Here is a 9,684-nt window from a genome sequence, read left to right on the forward strand (position 1 = left end):
GCAAAGAAGAAAAAAAAAAAGAAAAGAAAAGACAAGAAAGGAAAAGAAAAGAGAAGAAATGTTTAATTATTATATACGATATGATGTAAGGTAGAAGTTCAAAAAAAGAAAGAGTACATAAATGTGAAGTTTAAAAGAGATAGAGAAAGTCCAACGATCCATTTTAATTTATTAAACATATTGCAATAAAATGTTTGGACACTATATACTACGTAATCTGATATAAATGCGATATAAAAAAAAAAAAAAAAAAGAAAAAAGAAAGGAAGAAAAAGTAAATGAAAAAGAAAAAGAGGAAGAAGTGGTATAAACGAAAGTTTAAGACCAAAAGAGAAAGAGAGAAAGAGAGAAAGAGAGAAAGAGAGAAAGAGAGAAAGAGAGAAAGAGAGAGAGACACTTTTGGCTCATATATTTCTCTCTATTAAAAATATTTTCCTCTCCCATAAAAAAAAAAAAAATATTTAAACACTATATATATCGTATAATATATAAATAAAAACTTCAGAAAAAATAGCAAGAGAAAGAGAGACAGAGAGAGAGAGAGAGAGAGAGAGAGAGAGAAAGAGAGAGAGAGAAAGAGAGAGACACAGAGAAAGAGAAAGAGAGAGAGAAAGAGAGAGGATTGAGATAGGTAAGTACGTCGACTTTTAAAAGTTGTTCTTTTTGGTAGTCTTGCAAGTTTTTTAAATTCCTGGATAGAGGATAGCTGTGCATAAGCGTAAAAGGAAATAACGAGTTGTTCAAGAGTTCAGTAGAATCCGCGTTGTTACTGTTAATGGATTTTCTTTAACGTCTTACATAAGACGATTTAACCGCTATCTTTCGTCGAGCGAAGTAGAAGGGGCTGAATGGGGTGGGAGGGTGTGGAACGGGGACGAAGGAAAAGGGAAACGTTTTAGAATAGCGTATTACTTGACCAAGTTAAAGAATTTTTACGACGATTTTTGAGTTAGTTAGAAAGTTAGCCATCCTTAGATCTAACTCTTTAGCTTTAGATCTAGGTCTAGCTAGAGATTTAAATTGCCTTCGTCGATGGGAGACTCAAAGTCAAACTTTGCGAAGTCGAACTTGCGAATAGTTGTCGTGTTCCACTTGTTCCTTCTATCTATCTATCTATCTATCTATCTCTCTCTCTTTCTCCCTCTTTCTCTTGTCCTCTCTATCACTCTCTTGTTCTCTCTCTTTCTCTCTTCTCCTTCTCCCTTTCTCTCTCTCCCTCTCTCTCTCTCTCTCTCTCTCTGTCTCTCTCTCTCTCTCTCTCTCTCTATCTCTCTCATTCTCTTTCTTTCGACACCGTAATTATCTTTGACGTTCAACGTTTTAAGTGTGAATGTGTGACGTCGATCTAGGAACGACCCAATTTGCAGTTCAAATTGACCGGCTTCTAAAATCGGCTTATCGTCGTTGAAACTTCCAGAAGAGGACGTTCGAGGTCGCGACAGAGATTTCTTTTCCTTTCGAACTCTCTGTTACGCTTCGGTAATCCTCTCATCGCATCGGCAGGGCAACCTTCCAAGGGAATTAACATTTTTAATTTTCTTTTTCCCTTTATTCTCTTTCTCTTCTCACTTCTTCTTCTCTCTCTCTCTCTCTCTCTCTCTCTCTCTCTATCATTTCATTTTTTTCTTTCCTTTTCCCGTTTTTCTTTGTTTCTTTCTTTCTTTCTTTCTTCTTCTTTTTTCTTTTCCTTTTTCTTTTCTTTTCTTTTTTTTTTTTTTTTTTTTTTTGATCCTTCCCATTCACTTCGGCACAAGTTTTTAAGTGATTTCATTGAGGGGAACGGGGGAAAAAGCCAACTAATTTGGCTTTTTCGTTCGAGCTCGGATAAGTATCGGAGGCCATTGGATGAGCGTTTTACATAAACGAATGCTAACTAAGTTCCACTTTATGCATGCGCAATATCGCCACGCGATATCCATACAAAGAACTAACCCGATCCTTCATAAAACGGTTGAAGCTTCGTTCGTTCGTTTGTTCGTTCGTTTGTTCATTTTTATTCCAGAAAGAGAGAGAGAGAGAGAGAGAGAGAGAGAAAAGAAAGAAGATAATAAGAAAAAAAAAGAGCAAGAAAAAGAAGCTTTTTTCATCGTTCTGACGGATTCAAATCTTATTATTCTTATTATTATTATTTATTTATTTATTTATTTATTGTTTTTTCGTATATAATAAATCTCTAATTTTCGAGCCTAACGAAATTCTTATCGTACGAATATTAGAAGATAGAAACATTCTTTTTTTTTTCCCCTGTCTTTTTTTTCTTAACGGATACTTTGGATTTTTTCGATTAACAAAAAAAGAAAAAATAAATAAAGAAAAATATTACACGAAATATGTTTGCGCATGTGATAGTTAAAAATGATAAATAAAGAAAGATTTAAAAATAACGAATTATTATTGCCGCGAGAATAATTATTTTAGATATATGTACATCTATATAAGTTGATTTATATCGTGATATTATTTAATATGTTGATGGCTCGTTTATTGTCCTAAATGACAATCGAGTTATGTTACATAGGATTAATTTGATACTACAACATGTCGATGCTTGTAAGACGACCCTCTCATATACTATACGAAGTAAATAGGTACATATAATACACATACACGTATACACACACACACACATGTATACATATGAACGTGTATATATATATATATATATATATATATATATATGTACACACAAGTCGATATAAGGGATAGGAACGTTTACATGAGTCTAGCAAAATCGTTGAAATATTTTCCGACAAAACGCCAACGCGATAATACGAAGAGCTTTCCTTGAGTCAGCATCTTTTCTTGTTGTTTCTCTATTTTCTCTGTCTATCTTCAAATGTGTCTCTTACAATATCACCGATACATTTTTAGTCTTGATATTTACTTGTATATATATACATAATATATATATATATATTATATATAGGTGTGTATATTTTAATTTAAATTAATTACACGAAACATTTCTCTCTCTCTCTCTCACTCTCTCTCTCTCTCTCTCTCTCTGTTATTTTATAATAATAAATTAAAATAATCGTAAGAAATAATTCTTTCTTTCAAATAAGTTATTTTATTATTATCGATATTTATCTTAAATTTATATCAATATTTTCAGCTTATACGATAACATTAATCGAATTATATAATTGTTGTGAACCTTGAGGGGAAGAACAGAAAAAAAAATAGAAAAAAAAGAAGAAAACTAAAAAGAAAAAGGAGACATCGTTAAAAGATATAAACATTTTGTGATAATTTATAAAAGATATTCTTTTGTGTATTATAGTTCAACTATCTCTCTCTCCCTCTCTCTCTCTCTCTCTCTCTCTCTCTATTTCTCTGTCTTTTTCTCTTTCTCTCTGTCTTTTACCCTCTTTTTATTGACTATAAAAATTCTGTTCACTTCAGCATGGAATTTTTATGGAACGCATGAAGGATCGTTTATAATGTTAATACAATCGCGAGTAGCATTTTACATTTTCGCAAGTTCTCATGTAAAAGTGTGCGTAAGAATATTTGTGCATCTAGGGAATTTTCATTGTGAGACGTCGATAAGAAGAAGTCGATGATGCCGAGGTATAACCCCTAAGGTACGCGCATATTTTTATCGATTTCTCTTTTATCAAATATATCTGCGTCATAAGCCTCGAATATTTGCCCGTATCTGGTGGTGCTTCCGTTAAGCAAAATCTATGCCAAGCATTTCGTTTCCTACGACCCACGAAGCTACTACATAATATTGAGAATGTATGTACATACATACATATATACATATATACATACATACACACACACACATATATACGAGCTCTATTGGACGATTCCTCGTAAAATGTTGGACTTTTTTATATATATATATATATCTTTTTTCCTCTTTCTTGTTTTCTTTTTTCTTTCTCTTTTTTTTCGGTTTCATTTTCTTCTCTTCTCCGCGTGTCATATTTATGAAAAATTTGAACACAAAAAAGGGAGAGAATGGAGAAGATAAAAAAAGAAAAAAACAGAAAAGGAAAATTCAACAGCGTGATCCTTTTTTTGGACGAAAAAATTTTGTTAAATACAATTCTCATCATTTCCTTTTTTTTTTCTTTTTTTTTTTTTTTGCTTCCCTTTTTCGCCCTCCTCCCTTCCTGAAACCACCACTCCCCATTACCATCACGTCACTGATAAACTTCGATATATAAAATAATGAGGGGTAGTTTCCTGTCTTGATGTGAAAAATGAAGTGAAAAAATATCCGGATAAATTTCATAAGAAAAACGTTAGAAAACTATGGTTATGGGGGTTTCATAAAAGAATCGACAGATTTTCAAGAATATTTTCTAAAAAAATTTGTATCTATCGTCGATGAGTATATCATTTATTTATTTATTTATTTATTATTATACTTCTTGTTTTTTTCTTTCTTTCTTTCTTTCTTTTTTTTTTTTCTTTCTTTCTTTTTCATTTTTTAAATCGAATCGAACGTTCGCGTTTTTACTCTCGAGAGTATAAAAACAGCTGACTTTACGATAAAGAAGGATGTACTTTTAAAATTTCCTTACCACCGTCGAGGCGTATCTAGTGCAGTGTTAAAGCGTACCGAGTGCATAAATAGATTCTCGAGTGTCCCCGAAAGCGAAGAATTTAAACCGCACGAATATGCACGATCGTGTGTAATATGCTATACGCGAGAAATTATCGGGAAACGTTTTCGAGTTACAACGAATGGCTGCAGGGAGGTTAAAAGGTAGAGAGAGAGAGAGAGAGAGAGAGAGAGAGAGAGAGAGAGAGAGAGAGAGAGAGAGAGAGAGGGAGAGAGAGATAAAGAGATAGAGAAAAAGAAAGAGACAGAACACGTTCAATTCTCTTCACTACTTTTTCGTTTAAATATTCGAGCGAAGAGCATAACATGTACTATAACTGTTTGTACTTAATCTTCTGAACGTTTCCTCTATGTGAAGTAATAAATAGACCGTCATTAGTATTACTCAGATTTATGAAGTTTAATTATTAACCAAGTTTTAATAACGTAACAAATTTTTTTCAAAATATTTTCTTTCGATTTCAAAGAAATAATATTCTTTTTCGTCATCTCTCTTCTTCTTCCTTTATTTTTTCTTTCTTTGTTCTTCTTCTCGTTACTTTTTTCTTTTTTTTTTTTTTTTTTTTGTTATACCACAAAATTGTTTAATAGATCGACACTATTAACCGATCGAATGAATCTTTTCCTATCTCGCGTACAATGAGCTAAATTATTCATTTCATTGTCACAATATTTACGTCAAAAAACATTAATAATCTAACGGTACGTATTTACGAACTATAATATATTTAGTCTTTTAAATGTCATCATTATCATCATCATCATCATCATCATCATCATCATCATCATTATCATTTCAACGTTTTATAAATTACTTTATAAATCAGCCTTAGATTATAATTTCTATTCTAACGTTTTATAATCGGATAATAAAATAATTTTAATGAAGACAAATGAATCGTTTGGGTTTGCGTATAAAAATGAATTATAAGATATAACTGTGTCGGTGTAGGGAAAGGAGTTTGAATCAGAAGGGGGGCGGAAAAAAAAAAGAGAAGAAAAAAAAATATGAGATTATTTTTTTCTTTTTTCTTTTGTCAAAACGAATGCGACGCGAACTATACCGAGTGAATATCATGAACGTCGAGCAAAAAGTCTTATCATCTTATTTAGGAATTTCTTTCGGTCGTTTTCAAGGAGGGTTGAAAGTGTGTCGAGCGCGTTATTAAAAAATCGTCGGAGCTTATTTACATGTTTTGGGAGGAGCGGGGGGAGGGGTAGTTCTAGGATGGTAGGGCAGAGGAGGGAATGGGAAAGAGAGAAGTAAAGTCGGGAGGGAGTGGTCGGAGTCGAAAATGAATTTTTCGCGGGGTTAGAAGAAAAAGATAGATAGATAGATAGAGATAGAGAGAGAGAGAGAGAGAGAGAGAGAAAGAGCGAGAGAGAATGAAGGAGTGAATGAGAGAGAGAAAGAAAGAGAGAAAGAGCGAGAGAGAATGAAGGAGTGAATGAGAGAGAGAGAGAGAAAGAGAGAGATTTCGTTTGTCTTTATTCTTTATTTTCCTCACTCGGAGAATTTAGCAAGGCCCGGGCAGGAATTAATAAGACCCCCGAAAGAAGGCCATGTTGTAGCATGGGGTTCAAATGAATTGTCATGAATATGTAAATTGAATTTCGAGCTGGTCGCCAGGCACATCGTACTCTCGTTCGCGAAAACGGAAAGAGGGAAGTTCCCTCGGTTTGAGAGTACCGAGGGGGTTGCTAAAGGAAGAGTAAAAGAGAGAGAGAAACAGAGAGAGAGAGAGAGAGCGAGAGAAGAGAGGGGAGAAGGTGGGGAGCCACCAGGATGCTGTTTGCGTTGATTGTATTCAATTTGGTCTGCGTCAACTCGAATATAACGGTCCGCTGAATTTTGTTTCTATATTGGCTACATCCTCCTTCCCCGAACGCCCTCCTCCCCCCCAGTGACACCGCCACCAACCCCCCAGCCCTTCACATTGTTCTCCCACTCCGATTATTACTCCACCCTCTCCCACCTCTCTCCATCATATTTATACGTTCTTGTAAAAATGATTATTATTCCCGAGTCACGATACACTACGGTCGTCACGTATTCATGAAAGAACGAAGCAGAGCTATTAATGTTCAATCTTGCGATAGGGTGAATTTATTGCTAGTATGTACGTATGTATATAGCAAAAAGAAGACGTAATTGTGTTGCCGAGGGAGTTGCTTCTCATCTGGCTTGGTCTGGGTTTATTTTCTTTCTTTTTCTTTCTCTTCTTTATTTTTATGGTTTCGTTATATTTTTTTTTCTTTATATATATATATATATATATATATATATGTAAATTTATATATATATATATATATATATATATATGTAAATTTAGAAAATAAATTTCTTAATTATATTTATGCAATTTAATGCATTTTAAAAGCGTATCGGGATTTGCGATAAATAAATTGTGCACGATATAAATTAATATATATATATATATATATATATATATATATATATAAAGTATATATATAAAGTAAAGAAAATGACATTTTGTAATTATTAAATATTACTGAATGTAAATATAATATATGTAAATATTAATATACACAAATTTGATGGTTATATGGTAATACGCCGACGTTTATGTAAAATTTTATAAGCGAAGTATGGTAGGGGAGAGAAATAGTATCTTTTCCAAAAATGAAATTACTTTAAGCAAGTTAAGGCCCTATGGTATAAATTTTATGTAGTCACACAGGGGAATAAATGTACCTAAGAGAATATTTGTTTCATAAATAAGCAACATTGTCTTATATATATATATATAAATCATTGATTAAATCAATTTTGACAGTGGATATATCCTTATCGTCATAATAGATATGTATCGTTCTAAAAATTTCAAAAAAAAAAAAATGAAATTTAATGTTTATCTTAATTTCTTTAGAATTTTAATTTTATTTAAATAAAACGGAAAAGTTAATTAAAAAAAGGAAATATATTGTATGAAATTATATCTCGGTAAAGCTTTATTATTGTTTCTTAACGTTCGTATATACATACATATACATACATACATGCATACATATGTACGTATGTACATACCTACGTACTTACATAAATTCGAGTTGCACGATTCGCTTTACGCTCGATTTATAGTTTGCGACCTCGGTGGACGTTCACACGGCTTTATGAAAATACAAAAGGATCGTGAACGTGTTGTTGTACGACTCCCTAGTGTAATCGACGTAGCTGCCACGAAATTATCTCGAAAGACAAATTAGATTCGTGTTTTTTTATTTTTCTTCCCCTTTTCAATTCTTTTTTTTTTTTCTTTTTTATTTCTTTTTTTCTCTTTTTACGAAGCCAAGAAAATAGCGTAAGTTATAACAGTTAAACGAATTTTTTGTAAGATTTTTTTTTTTCCTTTTTGAACGATAAGATCATATTCATTTTATCTATTCACGTACGATGTCATTGTATTCGATTAAATCCCATATTCATGATCGATTTTTTAAGGCATTGTAACATTTTCATCACTTCCTTTTAATCTATAGAAAAAAGATAAAAAGAAACTAATTGACATTGAAAAGTTTCATTCTATGTTTCATTCTGATAATATAACGAATTGATCTATCGAAATAAATTAAAATTATATTACACGGTATAACTCATTCGCCGACTTTCATTATGGCGTCTCGACTTTAAATCTAATTAGCGATAGACTTGAAGTATTAAGTTAAAGAATTTCTATGTTATATCAACAAAGAAAATTTGATTTAAAAAGATAGTAATTCGTATCCTATTAAAAAAGTTATTTAAAGGATATGACCGAAAGTAATATAATATAATAGCGATACTGTTAGACGATTAACTTTTGATTTAATAAAAACGCGATAATTTTCATGAGTATCTTTTCATCGACGATATCGCGATTCAGTTTGTGAGAAATAATAATGATAGAAATTATAATGTAAAATAAAAACAATAATGACGACAATAACAACGATACAGACTATTGACGATAATTAACATATCATAAAGTAATAATTTCGACGATATTAAAATATATAATAATACATTTTAATTAATTTTTTATAGTATCTTATATAAGAAATAAGATACTATAAATAATTAAAAAAAAATACTTATATACAATAAATATATAGAAACGAATGAGATAATCTTATTATTTTTTTGTCTTGTTTTTTTTGTTTCTTTTTTTTTCTTTTTATATTATCTTATATTTTTTTTTCAGATATCTTGATTTTTTAATTAATATTAAAGATACGATAATGAAAGAGTAAAAGGAACGAATAAACGAGATAAAATATATAATTTTTATAATTGATATCTGATATCGTTCAATCGGAATTATTATAATTCTAATGGTCTATTTGTACGATAATATTATCTATCGGTATGAGATAATATAAAAGATATTGATTTGAAGGATAAAATGGATATTGTATCTCAGTACGTACGCAGAAACGCGATTAACCAAAGTTCGAATCTGGATCGAGTGTGATCCTGTGCGAGGTGAAAATCCTTGTGGTATACCTCACGGTATAACGCCGCAATAGAAACAAAGGCAAATGTTTGAATTGCGTCTCGTTCGCGTGCGAGATTACGTAACTCTTGCCCAGGGCGCTTCGTTATTTAATCCTTTCGCGGTGCACCCTAGTGAAAATCTGACCCGGAGGACGATTTCGCGAAACAAAGACCATCACTTGTTTCGAATTTATTTCGATGTCTTAACTATGATATTTTTTTTGGTACTAACGAGAAAAAAAAGAAAAAAAAAGAGAAACAAAAAAAAAAAAAAAAAAAAAAAGAAAAACAAAAAACACAAAGGATAATGTTATTTTTATTAAACGAAATTAATAGATTATATTATTGTATTATATATGTATATCGTTGTTAGAGAAAAAAATTTTTTCATTAGGATTATTAACAATTAACTATAATATAATTTCGTTATTTTCAACATAATTTTATCACGTCGATTTATTCATCCGTTTAATCATTTACAACTATAAAATTTTTCGATATTGTTGGATATGTTTCTGTATAGTTATCCAGAAGTGATATATAGAAAATATTACAAGTGTCAAGAAAATATTTGATCCGTCACGATGTGTTAGTTATTATTATTATT

General features: G+C 31.2%; 1 protein-coding gene across 4 annotated transcripts in view; it reads right to left on the reverse strand.

Moving 5' to 3' along the window:
• kon (chondroitin sulfate proteoglycan 4-like protein) overlaps positions 1–9,684 on the reverse strand; it is an 82,385-nt gene that overhangs the window by 38,578 nt on the left and 34,123 nt on the right. The gene's annotated exons all lie outside the window — the stretch shown is intronic.

The sequence above is a fragment of the Vespa mandarinia genome, chromosome 11, assembly GCF_050613455.1.
Source record: "Vespa mandarinia isolate Hongniang chromosome 11, ASM5061345v1, whole genome shotgun sequence".
In the NCBI taxonomy this organism is placed as follows: Eukaryota; Metazoa; Arthropoda; class Insecta; order Hymenoptera; family Vespidae; genus Vespa; species Vespa mandarinia.